The 19,654-nt window shown below is 44.7% G+C and overlaps 1 protein-coding gene across 3 annotated transcripts in view; it reads right to left on the bottom strand.

Moving 5' to 3' along the window:
• Window positions 1-19,654, bottom strand: part of LOC146821570 (uncharacterized) — a 352,265-nt gene that overhangs the window by 231,571 nt on the left and 101,040 nt on the right. The window contains exon 2 of one of the 3 annotated variants that reach the window (XM_085612587.1): window positions 10,191-10,278. The exons of the other annotated variants lie outside the window; for them this stretch is intronic. The gene's annotated coding sequence lies outside the window, so the exon portion shown is untranslated. The remainder of the gene's footprint in view (window positions 1-10,190; window positions 10,279-19,654) is intronic. 3 annotated transcript variants of the gene reach the window in all.

A 19,654-nucleotide genomic window follows, 5' to 3' on the forward strand; every position in this document is an offset into this window, starting at 1 on the left:
GGAATTGCAGCACCGATAGGGGTTTTAATACTGAGAAGAGTACTATGGTAATGAGATTTAAACAACGTGGATACAGTGACAAAATCCTGAAACAAGCTTCTGATAAATTGCGTAATGTCAAACAAAGTGAGGTCTTATTCCGCAAAAAGGAAACTAATACTGACAATTATGTGACCGCCAGTGGTCCTCGCATGATTACAACATATAGGGGCCGATTCCGATCCGGGAAAATATTTTCCCAAAGGCCTCGTATCTGTATTTTTTTATGTACGAATCGTACAAGTCCCGTCCAACCGGTGAAGTACGATTCGTACGTAAAACAATACTTGGCAACTTGACAAAGGCCGTTCTATGGCTGAAACGCGTTGTTGTTGGTGAGCGATTAAAAACACCTATATCATCAGGACAGTGTGCCGCCTCATTCCTGTACGACTGAACTGTTTTTGTATATTGTGGCTACCGCTACCAATATATATATATATATATATATATATATATATATATATATATATTTTCAAACCTCATTCAGCTCCTCCTGGGATATCCGCCCATAGTCTGGTGGCGCACGGGGCCGGTAGAGCCACAGCCGGCACAAATTTTAAATCCAATTCCAAAGTAAGGCGCGCTCTCAGTTTAGGGTATAACAGCGATCTTTATTCCGACGTTACGCGTTTCGAGAGTGAACTCAAGAGAGTTCACTCTCGAAACGCGTAACGTCGGAATAAAGATCGCTGTTATACCCTAAACTGAGAGCGCGCCTTACTTTGGAATTGGATTTAAAAAAAAAAAAATATATATATATATATATATATATATATATAGATATATATATATAGATAGATATATCTTGCTTAACTGCTACTTGTAATCCCCAATCTTTAGGATATAGAGCAGGCACGGACCACGTTTCTGTGCAATAATTTTATTTGGGCTAGTCGGCCATGACGCGTTTCGGTCCTTCCTGGACCTTGATCACATGACAACGCTCCTTGGCTTCAGACACCATTTTATAGTACTTAAAGTGACAGTGCTTAGTGCAAAGAGAAGCAGCAGCAACAATTTTCACCTAATAGACAATGAAGACATACTTCAATAAAGCGTGCTAGAGTTATACATTCCTTTTGTTATATATATATATATATATATATATGTGCATGTGTGTATGTTTATGTAAGTATATATTTATAGGTAGTATAAAATGTTTCTTAAATGTATGTATTTTATATTATAGTAATGTTATGTATTAAAATATTTAATATTTTCAATTTTAACCTATATATTTCTATTAAAAATCGATATTTTGTGTGTTTTTTAATGATAATAGTGTGAAACGATAATTGTTTTCGATATTTTTGTACTTACCGTTAAATTTATCGGAAAACAATATTTTTGTGATCAATATATATATATTTTTTAAACTATATTTTTTATTTTTTTCCACTGAAAAGCACAATTTACAGATGGGAAAATAAGTTGTCAACGCAAGAAGTGTGATCAATAGCAAGCGTACAGTTACATCAATGGACCATAAGTAATGATGCAGACTTTTAAATACTAAACACAGACTCACATCACCATTATCAACCTTGTGATCAATATTTTTGACACAATATTTATGTATCACAATATTTGTGTTCTCGATATTATGTCATTGAACCCAAATGCAGTACAAGCTTATCTTGATAGGCATTATAGAAGGCTACCGTCAACCCATCTATGTCAGGTGCTTTCCTGCTCTGCATATCCTTTAGCCCCGCTCTCTCTCCATGGGACGCAATGGGGCAATGAGGTGTTCCCTTTGCGCTGTCGTCAGCCATTTCATGCTGATATGTGCAAGATAATTCATTGTGGCTTGATCGTCATGTGAGAGTCGCAACGTGTAGAGCTTTTCATAATAACGGCGGAACCGTTCCGATACCTGCTCTGCCTAAACAGAGGCATCCCCTGCTCTTTCTGTGCCGCAAAGACCGTATCATCCTCACGATTAGAATATAGGAGTGCCGCTTGCGCTGCGCTCGGACGCTAGCCTTTCCCATACGCCCTTGCAAACATTGGATGACAGTTAAGCAGGTGGCATGGCTAGCCGCCGATAGAGAAGGATGAACCTTGTTAGAGCTCCTGGCCAGGCCTACTTGCCCACTACAACTTGCATAAATATTTAGCAAAATATAGAGTTTAGTCCCATTGGATAACTTTCACTTAGTACAAGTATGGAGGGTGAGAGCAAAGGGAGCTTTCTCTCACTCGACCCCCAGAAACTTTTATTGCGGGTGCCATGTAGTGGTCCCAGGACCACCTCATAATTCAGCATTACCATGAGGATATGAGGCAAAAACTAACTTTTGTTAGGGCTGCTCTGTGCAGATTGCAAATGTGACCAGACACAGATGTGGTCATGTTGATCTCTGCGTTGATACTGATGCACCGAACTTCGGTGTGGCCGCTGTGCAGTAGCGGCACATGGAGGGAGTTCCGCGGGGCGGTGATGCGGAGTGGGGGAGAGGCAAGGTGGGGGTAGTAAACTCAGGCTCAAGGCCGACCGGAGTAATGTAGAGAAATAAACAAATAAAACTAATTTCGTTGCATGCGATGAAACGCCAAATGCGCAATGAAATGTATTTATTTATTTATTTCTCTACATTACTCCGGTTGGCCGTGAGCCGGAGTTTACTACCCCGCACCCGGAACTCCCTCCACGGGCCGCTACTGCAGCTGTGATACCACCACAGTTGTACTGCAGAGGGAAATTTAGCTTTAGTGTTGACAGTACAGTATGTCACTGCATAATGATGACTCCGCGCTTACTGGCTAAAAAGTGGTAAAGAAAGATAGTAATGTCCCACGTATAGTGGACCTTTAATGCACAAATAGTTGTGGAAAGGCTAGAGTTTCCCTTCAGGAGCAGGAACTCCTAATCCTTGCAGCAACAGTGGCTTTGTGTATTTCAGGAAGACAAACAAATCTGCTTCTCATTTGGCTCCCCACAAAGAGGCCAGCTTCCTTTTGTTTGCTTCTATGGCTAGGAGACTGCTATGTGAAGCATTTTACCTCACTGTATAAAGAAGCCTTAGATTTTACAAAAGGGAATTGTTCTGAGATACGCAGGAATTTAACCAAGCCAGTGAGCTGCCTGACTGATCATAACTCATTTTTACATCTTCTCCTGAGTACACAGTCATGCAAAATCCATTATTTCCCTCTGGCGATGAAGAAATGGGCCCAGGGCTTCCGCTCCACACAAAGGGGCGCCAAATAATAATTTTGCCAGTCTGTCAGTCACTGGCCCATTCTCCACACTGACAAGCCAAGTTCAACACCCAATGCACACGAGGTAGGTCAAACGGGGGTCTCCCTTCCACAAGGCAGTTTTGGACTCGTTCTGGATTCATATTTTAGGCACTTTCGTCGACTGCATTGTCAGTTCAATTATGTTTAAACTTTTTCTATGCTGAAGAAACGACATTTGAAAAACCATACTGTAGTAGTTTCTCATTAGCATGCTGTTCATCCATTCTCTAGGAATGCTATAGTTTGAATCCCAGGAGGTTGTCAGTTCCTGGAAGCTGTGGAGACGAACATTCAATAAAGTACGTGCTCTTACACTTACCTGTCTTGTGTAATCACTACAAATTTGGAGACGAGGATGGGTCTTGTGTAATCACTACACATACCTACGAGCATAAGCCGCTTTTCACACAAAATCACCGTAGAGAAAGATGAGGATGCATGTCTTTTCCATGCCAAGTTATTACAATAATGAAAATCAACTAAACGAATTAACTGCACCTTCAACAACAAAAATTATTTTGTTTTTTCCCAAAATGTTTTTATTCACATTTTTCAGATGTTACGACACATGCACTTGTAAAAATGAGAACCATCAGGGCAACAGCCCGACATCAAACAAATTATAGTGCAAACAAATTGCAGTGTGGTAAAGTCTCTTCTCCACCAAGGGGAGATAGTCCAGTGGGGGGGGGGGGGCAGATCATCTCAGGGCGGTAGGACAGGAACAGGTGAGAAATACAGGGAAGCAATGCACAATCGCACACGTATGACCTCTCATAGATTTGTCTTAGAACATCTGCCCAGGTGCTGGGGGCCGGTGAGGATGGGGTGGGGTGCAGAGCGTGCCCAAAAGTCTTCACGACGATTCACAGTCAACCAACCTTCCAGCCAGCACATATTCATTCTGTTTACACCATTCATCCGTTTAAGTAATAAAGTCAGTCTGCTGTCATGGGAGGGTTTGGGGGTATCGCAGAGTCAGCGGGAGGCACCTGAGATTCCACCACTATGGGGCATGTCTCAGTCGCAGCCAGCGGCGAGCCCGGGCCAGAGCTGCCATCTACCTCTTCGCTATTGGTACCCAGAAGGTCTACCATTTCACCCCAGAGCTCTAGGACCTGTTCTGCATTTTCATCTGTGCGGACCTTTCGGACACAACATTCCTCGGCCACAGCTCACTACAATAAATCAGCCATCCACTTATTTCCTTTCGGCGGCACTGAGCTCGCCCAATGAATTGCAATGCGTCTCCTAGCGAGTAACAGTCCCAGTTAGGCAAACTTTATATCACATCTTGCTACCCTTCTCAGGGAATGGCAACAGTCCCAACAAGCAGTATCGTACTGTTGACTTAGCTTTTATAGCCGTCACACTGTGCAGCGCCCACACAATCTCCCCCCCAAATAATATCTGTTTTATTCGATAATAATTGTAAAAAATTGTAATAACAATGTAATGTGACGTGGACACTGGCATTTCCACGTGACGTCTGGAAAGCCAGCTGGGACCACCCCACATCTTGTGCACCCGGCAGTGCGTGTTGGTTACAGACTTGTAGCTGTGGTGGTGTCAGGTAGGCCCTATGCAAGTAATAAAATTGAGAAAATGTAAAACTGGTGTTGCTGGCCACCTCCTGCACTTGCGTTGGGCGTGTCTCCACTCTGTTTGTGAGGGGGCTCTCTAGGTCTCTGTCCCACCTATCTTGAGCAGACATTAAGTATGTCTGCCTATCGCTTTTTTCGGGCAGTGTGTAGTCGAGATATGATCGCTTTGGTGGATCCGGGGTCCAGTAACACCCTCAGAATGTTTGATTCACTAGGTTCAGCAAGGAAGGTCGTCAATAGCTCCTTGGTTGTGTGGGATACACTTGCATGCTGAAAAAATTGTCTGGGACCTATGACGTAATGCTCTCCTGCCTCCTCCATTGTCATGAAGGTCGTATTCAGATATAGGTCTCCCACTCTGTGGCAAGCACCCTCCACCCAGCATGAAACATCTATGGAGGTCCATATGTGCGCAAACGGACGCAGCCACCAAAAGGGAAGCAACTTAGCATAGGGCACTTATTTTCGAATTTGGGCGACCGCTCTTTCTTAGGCTTGCGCAACCCATCGGACTATTAAGGGGGCATCCGCCGGTGAGCTACGGCCCCACATAAGTATCCTGGGAAGGTCATCTGCAGATGTTGATCCCTCCGATAACGACTTTTCCCAGTTGGGTTTGTCATCGCACCATAATGCTGCATATTGAGGTAATCAAGTCAAGTAGTATAGGTTAAGGTCTGGGAAGCCGAGTTTGCCCTCAGCCATGTTCAGCTTTAGGATCTCTAGCCAGACCCAGCTCCGCTTTCCTATACACACTAGGGACACCAAAAATCTATCCAGCCTTTTAAATAAGGAGTTTGGCAAGACACAGGACGAATTCTGCATAGTGTATAGGCACCGGGGTAGTGACACTATTTTATTTAGGGCCACTCTGCCCATTACCAACAACGGTAGTGTGTTCCAGAACTGCATAGAGCCTGTGAGGCCCACCAATACCTGACCTATATTCAGTTTGTAGTGTTAGGCTAAGTCATGCGTCATCTGCTTTCCCAGATAACGAAACTGACGGGTCTCCCACGGCAAACTCACGTCCGGGAGAATTGTTTCCTTGCTGACTGCTAGGGACACCATGGGGAAAAGCATGTCTTGTGGCGGTTGACGTGAAGGCCTGAAACTCGCCCAAAGTGAGTCATAAGACGCAGGAGGTGAGGCACTGAGTGTTCCGGATCCGTCACATGTATCAGGGTGTCATCTGCGTACACATGCATCACGCCGCCCACACGCACACCCCAGTCTCCCAATTCTACCTTCAGGTGTATGGCTAATGGCTCCATGGCAAGTGCAAAAAGGAGCGGGGACAGTGGGCATCCCTGCCTAGTACCTCTCTCAATATTGAAGGCATCAGACACAATTTGTTGTGCACACCCTTGCTCTGGGCACTATGTCAAGAAACTCAGACCCATACCCATCCGCTGCAGTACCTCCCATAAATAGCCCCAGGGTAGGGTATCAAACTCCTTCTCAAAATCAAAGGCAACCAACACTGCCTCAACCGCCTCGTCCAGTGTCTTGTGCTTCACGTCGGAGAGCATCATCTGATTCCCAGCCCTTTCCCAGCATAAAGCTGCACTGATCTTTGTGCACCAGGTGCATAACAAAACGACCCAAACGCAGTGACAGTACGTTTGCGAGGAGCCTGTACGAACCAGGATCTGCGGAGTACTTTCCGGGCTTTAAAAGCATCATTATCATGGCCTTCCGCATGTGGTTCGGTAAGGCACCATTGGTTCGGGCCTCACAAAGAGCCTCTAGTGGTGCAGGAAGAAGTGAGGGGGAGTTTGCTTGGAAATACTCAACTGGGAGACCATCTGGTCCCAGGCATCTACCGTTTCAGCAAAATATTAACATTAAACGGGCACGCTCATCTGTCAGGAACAACACCCTCTTGCCAGCGCCAACCTATGTTGTCTCAGTTTGGGCACTATCTCTAAAGATACAGTCCATACCGTCTTTGGCATTTGTGGCCTTGACAGATTAGTTAAGACTATGTTGAGACCTCATGTAAGAGACACTGTGGTAAAGGGTAGATGTCGATGAAGTTTTATGTTTAGTTGCTTCTGACTTCTATTGGATCAGACTGCTATTGGACAGGAAAACAAGATTACAGGAAGTGGATCTTGTGTTCTTGAAGAAGCCAATATCTCCATCATGCAAGGCTCAGTTTTCTGCTCTGGACTCACTTTGATCACCAACTTAAGTGTTACAGCTACGTGGAAGACCCTCAAAACAAACACATACTGATTATTTTAGGCACGAAGCAGAACGGAGTGAGTACAACCTTAGGTGATTCCCATATAATAAAATCTTGTTCTGACTACGCCAGTGACAGAACCACCAGGTTTAGGATGCAGTCAAACAAAACTCCTAGGTATGGTACATTTGATATCGATAATAGTGACAGCGTTCTACTAACTTATTGGTGGGGTTGAGTATATTTTTCTTGGATACAGCAATCATGCTCTAGTCTGATCAGGAAATAGGAGATAAATATCTTCCACTTCTAATTTCTTTCATCATTTTTCAATGAATGCTGGTGTAGTGCTTGTAACTATGGCAACTAAGAGGTAACTGACAATGGAATGACCAGTGGAGGAGGGCTTAAAGATAGAACATAATGACATGCCAAGGTGCAAGGGTGTGAGGCTTCCAGGCCCTGAATTTATCAAAGGGTTCAGTGCTTAGATGACTCTGACCTGATTATAAAGACTGAAAAAGCAGCGTGGGTTCAGCAAACTAGTAACATCCAGGACCATGAAAAAGCAAGAGGCCACAGTGCAAATCTTTCTCCATCAAATAGTGACTACGTATGACAGTCATCTGACAGCAGAACAGGTGCTGTAGCAAGAATGAAAGAGAAAAGAAAATGTAGGAAAAGAAAGCAAACATAAAAATAAAGAATATTTATACAATTAAGGGCCCGATTCCTATCCTGGTCGGAAAAGCCTCAGTCCGACTCCGATCCGGAGGGTTTACCGACCGACACGTGCCCCGGGGCTCCGAGCGCCTGAGTACGGTGCGAACAAGCGCGGACGGACACGGCTCGCTCGGAGCCCCACTGAAGTCAATGGGAGGGAGCCTGTAGTACGACGCGTACATAGGCTGCCATTGACAAAAATGTAGGTTGCGGTAAAGAGCACCCCCTGTCATGGGGACGTGTCGGTACCATGTGCACCGTACATGCATGTGTAGGGGGGACCCTTGGGTCCCCACCTGTGACCGACTTATACGGCTACTGGTGAAGGGGGTCCCCCTACGGCCCCCTGAGGTCTGCGTCCCAGAACTTTTACGTGTTGGACGCTACAACGCGATCTGGCCATCCAATTCGTGCATCGTACTTACACAGTTAGAAATCGCCTCCATTGTGGAACTCTCGTGGGAATCCGATTTGGGAACAGATTGGCCTATCTCTTTTTGGAACAGAATTTGGACAAAACTTAGGAAATCATCCAGAGCGGCCAGCACAACACAAACACTCTTCTTTATTTACAACAGATTGTTATTTACTCCCACATACCTACATAAAATACACAACACAAATCTCAACACTTGCTGGACATGTTCCCAGGTTCACGCTGATCTCCATCATATGCTTTTCACATGTCCACATGTTTTTATATTTTGGAAACAGGTCTGGCACCAAATCAACACTATATTTCACACCACAATTCCACTCTCCCCTACAAACATTTTCCTAGGTAGTTTAACACCGGACCGGAAAACAAGTCAATCTCAGTTACCACTTATTGATTTGTTAATAGCTGTAGCTTTTCAGCAAATATCAAAAAACTGGAAAGATTCCTCTAAATTGTCCTATTTAGCTTGGTGGTATGCTGTATGTCACAATCATCGCCTTGATACAGCACTCGTTCATCCTATCTCTCTTGCTACTAAACGTTCTCACCTTTGGGGCCCACTCACACAATTTCTAGACGATACCGTGAAGAAAACTCCTTTACCTGCTCCCTCACAACAAGAAGTGACCAAGCCTCCGTGACCTCCTATTGTTTATTTATAATTATGTTTAATTTATCATTTTCTATTATATATATCTATATATATATATATTTTTTTTAATTTTAATTGTGTATTTTTGACATGTACTGTTATTTACGATTTCTGTGAACCTTTGCTTGTATTCATATCATCTTCTATATTATCCTTTTACTATTTTAATGGATATTATATATCGTTATTCTTTATTACACCTTCATGTATTTATGTATTAACAAATAAGTGCATATATGAAGTATTGTTTTTATGATCATAATAATCTTTCCAATAAACCTTTTCTTGAACTTAAAAAAAGAAATCGCCTCCATTGCACGGCGCGTTTTGCTTACGGACGAGACGTACGGACCGGTTCGGAGCCGTAAACGATTCGGTCGGCGATTTCGCGTTTCCCGCATCGTACTTGCTTGCTCGTACAGCTCGGTCTGTAAACACGCGTTCGGCTCGTACTTTTTCCGGCCGGATCGCGTTCGCAGCTCTTCCGATCGGAATCGGGCCCTAAGTGTAATATTTGCGTGTCTGGTGGCAAATTTGCCCTAAGCCAGAAAATAGACCCATATGGTAAACAGGTCAAGCTCTTTTACTCTGTTTTATCCAAGTGACAGTTGATTTAACAGCTCAGGCCGCGAGGTGGGTTTTTTATTTAGCGTAATGGAAAAAGAGATGGGCGTGAGAATCAAAAGTATTCTGGAGACAAGCTCTAACTGAAAGAGTGAAAATCTGCCGAATGCGTCTGGGTCTGCTCTGAGGTGGAGTAGATTGTTTGCTAAACATAATTTGGAGGCGCAGTTTACAAAACAATTTGAAGACATCCCAGAACCACAGCTTAATTAAGTTCAGGTCAGGGATACTCCCTCCCAGCTGTCATTTGATAAGGGAGTAGCCTTTATAAGGAACAAGGCAACTTCAGCCTATCTTACCCAGACCAAAGCTTAGGCAGAGGTGTCAGGTTATTTATCCAGCCAATAGGAATAGGTTACTACTTATATGATAGAGCCAGATCCTGCAGATGTTCTATGGCAGAAATGATATTGGTATTACGTAGAATGATGCTTGCCAATTTATTTCTGATAAGAAATCTATAACTGTGGCCCTAAGAAAGGCTTTTTCTTTGAAATATATAATGGAAAAATACTGGTGCTAATTTTATTTAAAACGATGATTGTATATTTCACATTTAGGGTAAATAGTTTATAGAAGATGCTGGATATGGTTTATAATTATATATGTTTTATAGTTTACATGGACAAGCTTGTCTTAATAAATGTATATTTTGACGTTCAGACTGACCTGAAAATGGGGTAGGACTCAGCAGATGGAAGCCCACAGCCATTTGTTGTAAAAGACGACTTTTAGAAAGTATTGCATCTCGCTCAGCCTGCGAAAAGCATACAAGAAGTATTAGTCAAGGTCTAAAAGGTCCCTCAGCTCAGAACACTCTTAGTTCCAAGATGGAGTGAACTTAATTTTGGTGACATTAAAATGTAATTTTCATCAATACAAGAATCTATTGATTTTTGCAATCTTTATCTTAAAAACTTCAGGAAATAAGAGGTGAACATTGGATGACAGTTTGTTTGTAATTGTATTTTGATTTTTAATCCACCGTACAAAGGACAATGCCTATAAATTCACAGGCATGGAACAGACCGAGCAGGTACAGATGTTGCAGATGAACAAGCGACAGAAACAGAATGTCAGGGTTACAAGAAAGCGATCAAGAAGCATAACAGTATAGATGGCACCAGCCTTTTCCGAAACATCATCTGCATAGGTCGCCACCCCTCCTCAAGGAGATTCAATACACTGCCCCTCCTTCAGCGGGATGGAGCAGCCGACACAGCTATTCCGTCCCAGAACTACGCAGCCTACTGAACAATTCACACACCTAGCAGTCCTCACATTGTTCTTGGCCCACTGGGAGCCGGCCGACGAGTCTGGCAACTCATCTCCCCCTCTACAGTGGCTGCCACCTCGCTAGACTGGAATGCCTGACAGGGCCACCATAAATCTGTTGGATGGCTGCAGACTGGCATCAGCTTGAGATGAGTATCCGACTGTGTGTTGCAATAAGCCATATCCACATGCCAATCCTTCACCGTCAGAAGCGGCCCCAAGCCCAGCGCATCGCTAGTCTACGCCTCACTAGCAGCAGTCCAAAGGTCACAAGTCACCTGGAAGGCCTCAGGACGTCTCTGACATATCCCAGCAGCGTTAATAAGGGGTCAACTCATTGTGCTCACCAGTTATCTCCCCAAGTTCTTCCAGCACTGCCTCCCAAAACCAAGCTACATGTGCAGACCCTCCCCAGCTCCACATCGGAGGCAACAGGAATGGTCACGTAAACCATACCGTAAGATACGGGCCGGTGTATAATACACTCTGTTGAGATATTTGAAATGCAGTAACATGTGTCAACTTCACAACTGGGTCCACTGTTTGTCGATGATGGTTATGCCCAGGTCCCTCTGCCAATCAAGCCTAACCTTCGTGATTCCCAGCCGCCGAGTCTCTTGTGCAAATGCATAAAGTTTTGCAATAATAGGGTGTGGTGTAGCCATTTGTAGCAGGGGCCAGTAGTTCAGGGGGCTCCAGCAGGTCCTCCCCCAGGAGGTCTCGCATCACATGACGAGCCCTATAATAATGAAACTGAGCCATGACTGTGGGCCTGTCAATCTGTGCACTGGCTTGCTCCTAACTGCGCATAACCCCATCCTGGAAGAAGTCCTCCACATTCCTCAGACCCAAGCCCCATAATGCACTTGCTGCCCCCGCTCCTGCCCTAAGGAGAACCACATATGTTATTTGCACTTGTAGTGTGCACAGATACTCCGAGGAGTGTACCGGCGCAAGCCTGGAGAAAAGAAAAGTGAGCACAGACGCCTGAAGATTCGTTTAAGTAAAAAGATAAGTCTTCGAATTCTTTTTTTTTAATTGACAGAAGTCTTGAATACTGCGGAGAGCCAAAGGGTGCGTTCCAGGCTGAGGAGGCTCTGACAGCAAGTGAGCCGCCTCCCCCTCTGGTAAGACGGAAGCAAGGAGTGTGGGCCTGGAACTGAGAAGATGAATGAAGATATCTTGTGGGAGCATAGAACTGGAACCTCTTCCATAAATAGGAGGGGCCGCAGTCATGCAATGCCCGATGGACCAGGGCTTGACTCGATCGCAAATGTCTGACACTGCTTCTCATCGGGATGTTAAAAACAAGTCTAGCAGCGGCATTTTGAACAACCTGTAATTTAGTAAGAAGATAGCCCGGCAGGCCAGTATACAAAGCATTGGCGTAGTCGAGCCGCAAATGAATCAGGACCCTGGTCACTGTTTCCTTAGCTCCTCTGGGGAGAAGGGAAAAATTCCCTAAGGGATTTAAGTAACCCAAAGCAGCTCTCCACTAGCTTCTTAATCTGGCTGGAAAAAGAAAGATTCTCCTCGAACCAGACTCCCAGATTTTTCGCAGGTTGCCCCATTGCTGCTGGCAAGGGAAAAGCCGCTGGCCATAGAGTTTCTCTGAACTGGGGAGGCAAGGTCCCATAGAGAAGAATTTCAGACTTACCCTCATTACATTTGAGCTGTGCTGAGGAGAACCATTGAAAGACTGCTGCGAGGCAGTTTTTGGCCAGTAACGGGGAGCAGTCAGATTTTCCCCAGGTAAACAGCAGCGTAAGCTATAATTTTGGCCCCCATCTCTTCAGCTAAATAGATCAGAGGGGTGACGTATAAATTAAAGAGAAGGGTGCTCAGGGAGGACCCCCTGTGGCACCCCTGTGGTCACCTCCTGAGGTGAGGAGGAAAACAGAGGGAGCCAAACTTGTTGGGTGCGCCCATCCAGGAAGGATTTAAGCCTACTCAAGGCAGCACCCGAAAACCCCATGTCCGCAAGGCGGGTGAGCAACAAAGAGTGGGGGACAGTATTGAATGCTGCCGAGAGATCCAACAAAATAAGAGCTGCCCTCCCTCCCGAACCCAAACATTCCCGAATGGCCTTCGAGACTTCCATCAAGGCCGACTCAGTGCTATAGGAGGCTCTGAATCCGGATTGAGCTGGATGAAGTAGACCGGCCGACACCCTCGATGAAGTCTGTGAGTTGTTTGTTACCCACCTTTTCGCAGGCTTTCGCATGATAGGAATAAGAGAGATGGGGTGGTAGTTAGCTGGGAGCAGCGCATCCAATGTTGGTTTCTTTAAGAGGGGCAGAATCTTAGCCTGCTTCCATACCAAAGAAACAAGGGCCTCCTGAAGGTACAGATTGATAAATCTGTTGACTTCAGGGTTCACTGTCTCTGCAACCGAGGCAAGGAGTCTGGCTGCACAGGGATCGGTAGGGGAGCCTGACTTTAAAGACTTCAGGATCTTCAGTGACTCAGGAAGTTCAATAGGTAAGAAAACCGTCAGGGAGGAAGACCCAGTGTGTGGCACCTCAGAGGGCGAGGGCCTGGTCATGGAATGATCACCTAAAATAAAGGAAACTTAGATGGAGCGAACCTTATCAATAAAGAAATTTGAAAGTACCTCGCACCAAGCGTTTGACGAGGGGAGTGTGACAGATTCTGCCCTAGTGGCCATAAAGTTCTGGACGATGGAGAAGATTTCTTTAGAATTGTTCCTCGCTAAATTGATGCGATCCACATAGTAGAGGCTTTTGGCCCGAGCTATAGAAGAATAGTATAGCTTCTGGGCTTCCCTAAGGTTCAATTTCGCCAAAGGGCAATAGTCCAGCCGCCATACATGTTCTACCTTTTTGCAGTGTTGTTTCTGCAGTCTAAGCTCCTGCGAAAACCAGGGTTGGGATGGGGAATCCCTGGATAGTTTGCTGGGGGCTGTGGGAGAGGAACAGGCCACCGCTCTCTTAATCCAACTGGAGAAGTTTTCAAGAGCTTCCTCCAAATTAATAGAGGGGGCTGGTCTGGACTCAGCTAGAGAGCAGCTGAAAGTCATCGGGTCCATTTGAGCAAAAGCCGGGCTTTGACTGGCATTGCTCGGGGGAATACTACCCTCCAGAACTCAGGAAAAGTATGCTAGGAAGTGATCAGACCAGGGCACCGGCAGAGGATCCTCCACCTTGATAGGGAAGGTGGAGCAGGATATGTGTGTCGGTGCGCTGGCCCATTGAGTAAGCTGAGCTAGGTTAAGAGAGTCAATGCATTCGCTGGTGTCTCCCACCTCAACTTTATCCAAATGGATGTTAAGATCTCCCAGAAAGAGATAATTCATAAACCGCAACGCACAGGGAATGATAACATCCGCCAGCTTTTTGAGAAAAGGTCCAGCAGGCCCCGGGGGCCTGTAAACCAATGTGCCACCCAGCAAGACGTGAGGGGAAACAGTGACACTAAAATCGAGGACATCACCCTCTCCTAGCTCAGAGGACTCTTCACAGCGAAAGGCCCATTTATCCCTGAAGATGACCGCAACACCACCACCCCTCCCGATTTTACGGCCTACCCAGGAAATCTTGAAACCGCCAGGTATTGCCAACTCAATGATAGGATTATAAAAGTCATTGAGCCAGGCCTCGGTAATAAATAATAGGTCAACCTTTTTATCAGACAAGCGATCAAAGATATCCTAGTGGTGTCTGCCTAGTGATCGAGTGTTAATTAGGGCTGCTCTAAACATGAGCCCCTTCCCACTCCCTTTAGAGAAGTACACCATACACCAGTGGATCTGCACATGCGGTGAGTAAAGCAATGATCCAGCCTGCTGCTCAATAAGCCACGGCAAAGAGTAAGCCGTCGTGTTCCAGAAATTAAAAACATTGTAGTGTCACACTGGTTTTGCAAACAGAGTGTGTGGTAAAGATAGTGGAGAGGAAGCCACTAGTGGGCAAATATACACTGTGCAGACCTGTAGTAAGCCTCCAGATCTGAACCATTCAATCCTCCCATGTCATAGGGTATCGTCAGCATGTACCTGGAGAGCCCTAAAGTTACCAAACAACATTCGGGGCAATAGAATTGGAAGTTTCATACATAAAAACAAAAAGCGGAGCAATAACACCATCTTCATTATGGCTATACGCCCACTGAGCGACAGAGCCAACTGTATGCAATGGGCGACCATCTCCGTGAGTTTCTGCACTACTCTACCGTAATTATCCATCAACACTACTAACTGGTCCTATGGACCTGTATTCCCAAATAACGCACCGAGTCTGTCATCCACTGCAAAGGGTACTCTCCTTTCACCGGCGTCATGGGTGCGGTGAGCAGGAATATCAGGAACTTATCCCAATTAATACGTGAGCCGGAATGCCCATTAAACAGTAAGACCTCTCGAAGAACTGGAATTAGGTTATGAGCACATACAGAAGAGTGTAATCTGCAAACTGAAGGTCCCTGTGTGCATGATAATCTCGAAGTGCTCGTGCCAATGGCACAGCCACCAGGGCATATAATAACGGCGACAGGGGGCAGCCTTGTCTAGTGCCCCTCATGATGTCTATAGCACCGATGACTATACCGTTGACCCAGATACGAGCTGTTGGGCGTATAAAAAGCACACGGACAAGTTGCAAAAAGACACTCCCCATTCTGATACGCCGCAGTGCCCCCAGCATAAACCCGCATTCTACAGAGTCAAAGTTTTTTGAGCTCCAAAAATACAGCCTTGGCTCACACATCAGGGTCAATATGGGAGATTGTGCCAAAGAGTGTTTCAAGGTTGTAGGTCAGGGACCAGCGAGGAATAAATCCAGCCTGTTCTGGGCCAACCACACCCAGGAGCAACGGTGCCAATCGGTTTGCCAGAATTTTCGCAAAAATATTAGTTTCCATGTTTAATAATGACCACGGTGTGTAAAACGAGCAAAAATCTACTGGCTTACTCGGTTTTAACAAGGTCTCCAGTAGAGCCTCACGTATCATGGGCTGCATTCAACTTTCCCTCACCATCTCTTCATACAAAGTGACTAAATGCAGGTGTTTGGACAAAATATCGAGTCACACAAATATTGAGTTTTTTATATCGTGATTGAGAAATATTGTGCTGCGGAAATATTGTTTTAAAAAATATCAATTTTTGAAGGTAAGTATTATTGCTGTCAAAAATATCTGTGTTGTTAATATCGTTTACAAAAAATAGTTGCAAAAAATATCGCTTTTTAATTATCTTTATGTATTTTAGTTTATATTTTAATTGCATGTTATAAATTGTTTATATAATTAATGTTAATGTTTTTAAGTATAATTTGTAATTTTCCAGTGATTTTTACATTAAATTTAATTGTTCATTGTAATTTATAGTGTTGTAGCAGGTTGTAAGGGTACAGGGGGCGAAGTTAATTAATTATAATTAATTAATAATTAATTGTCAACTAATATTAATCATGTAATTGCTAATTAGTTATGTACATTGTGTAATTAATATATTGCTAAGCTATTGTTAGGTGCAGGTTGCTGGGTTTGTTGGGGTAATGGGTGGGAAGTTAATTAAGTGTATTTAATTAATAATTCATTATTGATTTATTATTCATTGTTTAATTGATAATTAATTTTGTAGATTTTGTAATTATTTTTTTAAGTTATATTTTAGGTGCATAATGTTGGTTTTTAGGGGTACATGGTGGGAAGTTAAGAATTGTTTTTATTGATGATTAATTATTAAATTGATAATTATGTAAATGGTGTCATTATCAAAGTTTTAAGTTACATTTTAGGTGTGGGTTGTTTAGTTTGTAGAGGAATAGGGTGGGAAGTTGAATAAGTAATAATTACGAATTAATTATTACTTTTTATTTAAATATTTAATTTATTGATAATTTTGTACATTATTTATTAATTACATTGTTTATGTTACCTACTAGGTGTGTTTTGTTGTGTTTGTAGGAGAATAGGGTAAGAATTTATTTAAGTAATAAATTAAAAAATATGTAATAATTTATTAATAATTGTTTTATTACTTAATATGTTAATTGAGTTATACTTTTTTATTTCAATCACATTTTTATTGTTGGCTGTTATGTTTGTGAGAATATAGTGTTGCATTTTCCTTAATTAATATTTTTTTTAATCAATAATAATTATTAATCATTGTAATAATTTGACTTGGACCTTCCCATTACCCCAAAGGAGATACACAGTGCGATCTCCCTACTGAAGGCCGGGAAAACACCGGGGCCCGACGGCTTCCCCCAGGAATACTACGCGGCCTAACGAGACTTGTTGGTTCCCCATCGCGTATGCCTCTACCAGCACGTTGCTGAGGTCAGATCCTTCCCCCCGAAACTGACGTGGCAACTATTGTTGTTATTCCCAAGACCCAACTGCCCTCCTCTATTTGTGCGGACTATCGCCCAATCTCTCTTATTAACACAGAGGTAAAAATATATGCCACAATCCTGGCCAAGCGACTTCGTCCCTTTCTCCATAAGATGGCCCATGCAGATCAGTGCGGCTTCGGGCCAGCGCAGAGCACCAGACACTGCCAAAGACGCCTCTATCTGGTCCTAGCTAACCGCCAGATCCTTACACTCTATCTCGCGCTCCTCCTTGTCGACTTTGAAAAAGCCTTTGACACGGTGGATTGGTATTATTTGGAAGACGTCCTGCAGTTGATGGGTCTTGGACAACAGTTCCGACATCTTATCCAGGCCCTCCACTCCAATCCCTAAGCCAGGGTGCTGACAAACGGAACCCTCTCCAAGGCGTTCCCAATTCAGAGAGACACGAGGCAGGGTTGCTCCCTTTCACCCCTTCTATTTGCATTGGCAATGGAGCCCTTGGCCTGCCTCATTCGATCCGACCGTTGGATCCTGGGCTGGGCTTGGGGACCCCACCACACCGACAAGATCGCCCTGTATGCGGACGATGTCCTGCTCTACCTGTCAGATCCGGCCAACTCTGGCACTAGATGCATTGAGGTTCTCAGGGCCTTTGAGAGCGTCTCGGGTCTCCGACTCAACCCAACAAAGTCAACACTGGTGCCCCTCCACCTCTCTAGGGAGTGCTTTGACTGGCAATCCGCCATCCCCATCAGGAGACAGTTATTCAAATACTTAGGAATATGGGTCGCTCTGCTTCCCGAGCTGGAATGGGCACTGAACATTACCCCGATGATCAGTAAAGCAAAAGCTGATCCGTCGTGGTGGCCAAACGAGACGTTGCAGCTACCTGGGCACAAACAAAACCCCCAACTGTGGCAAGGTGGCGTTGGGGAGTGGACTGGTGTGCCGCACAGGAGAGGCCTTTGTTCGAGGCCCGGGGTTGCCCAACCAAGTACAACAGAATCTAGGGCAAATGGCTGAATCAATTGGACTAATTACACAAATGCTCCCTTTTATATACAGGTGTTATGCTAACGCGTCAGGAGGGTGCTTCCATCTGCTAATTTGCATGTACCCACGATTGACAAATGCGGCTAATGCTTGTACTATCGATCAAATGTCTTGTGATGTTAACGTGTTTGATCTTAAAATCAATAAAATTGATTATCCCCCCAAAAAAATTTTATAATTATGTAATTGTTTTTCTTTTCTTTTTTTAAGTTAGATATATAGGGCCTCGTTATAATGTCTGTGGGCCCACCATCGGCAGGCCAACGGTGGCGGGCCCACTGACATCCATAGAAGCGGTCTGACTGCCAGATTATGATTCGGTGCTCGGAGGCATCGGTCGTAGGGACCGACTGCTGCTTTTTCAAAGACCAGCTGTGGGACTGAAATCCCTACAATAGGGGTGATGCCTTCTTAGGCACCGCCATAGGGATTACGATGTCTGTTTCCTTCAGCCTGTACATGGCGGTCCGACATAGTTAATTGTACCCCTCTGGAGTCCAATGCTTTCCCTACTGTTGAACAGACTGGAGAGGAAATAGTAAATGTTGCCCGTCTGGTGTCCCAAGCTTCCCTTATTGTTGGATAGACTGGAGTGGGAATAGTAAATTATACCACTCTGGTGTTCAACGCCTGTTTTATTGTTGCACAGACTGGACTGGAAATAGTAAATTATACCCCTCTGGTGTCAATCAATTAATCAATCAGTGTTTGTTAAGCGCGACTACTCATTTGTGAGGATCTCAAGGTGCTCGGTGGGGGGGAGTGCAGGTTGTGATGGGTGCTGAGGTTCAGTCGAAGAGCCAGGTCTTGAGATCCTCCCTGAATTGGGTCAGAAACGGGGAGAGCCTGAGGTGGAGAGGCAGGGTGTTCCATGTTCTGGTGGCAAGGTAGGAGAAGGATCTTCCTCCTGTCCTGTTTTTGCGTATCCGTGGGACGGTGGCAAGGGCCAGGAGCTGAGGTGTCTGGTGGGTACATGGAATGAGAGGCGGTGCTTCAGGTATGCTGGTCTGGCGTCGTGGAGGGCTTTGTAGGAGTGTGTGAGGAGCTTGAACGTAACTCTTTTGTGAACTGGGAGCCAGTGGAGTTCTTGCAGGTGTTCGGAGATGGCGTGATCTGGTGGTTTATCGTGAGTGAGGAGTCCAGTATGATGCCGAGGATGTCCCACGCTTTCCCTACTGTAGCAGGGACTGGAGTGGGAATAGTATTTTTTGCACCTCTGGAGTCCAACGCTTTCCCTACCCTTGCAACGACTGGAGTGGAAACAGTGAGTTTTACCCCTCAGGGTCCAACGCTTTCCTTACTTTGGCACAGACTGGAGTGGGAATAGTAAATTTAACCCCTTCGGTGTCCAACACTGTCCCTACTGTTGCATAGACTGGAGTGTGCCTAGTACATTTTACCCGTTCAGAGTCCAATGCTTTCCCTCTTGTTGCACAGATTGGAGTGGGAATAGTACAATTTACCCCTCAGGTGCCCAACGCT

The sequence above is a fragment of the Triturus cristatus genome, chromosome 6 (assembly GCF_964204655.1).
Source record: "Triturus cristatus chromosome 6, aTriCri1.1, whole genome shotgun sequence".
Classification (NCBI taxonomy): domain Eukaryota; kingdom Metazoa; phylum Chordata; class Amphibia; order Caudata; family Salamandridae; genus Triturus; species Triturus cristatus.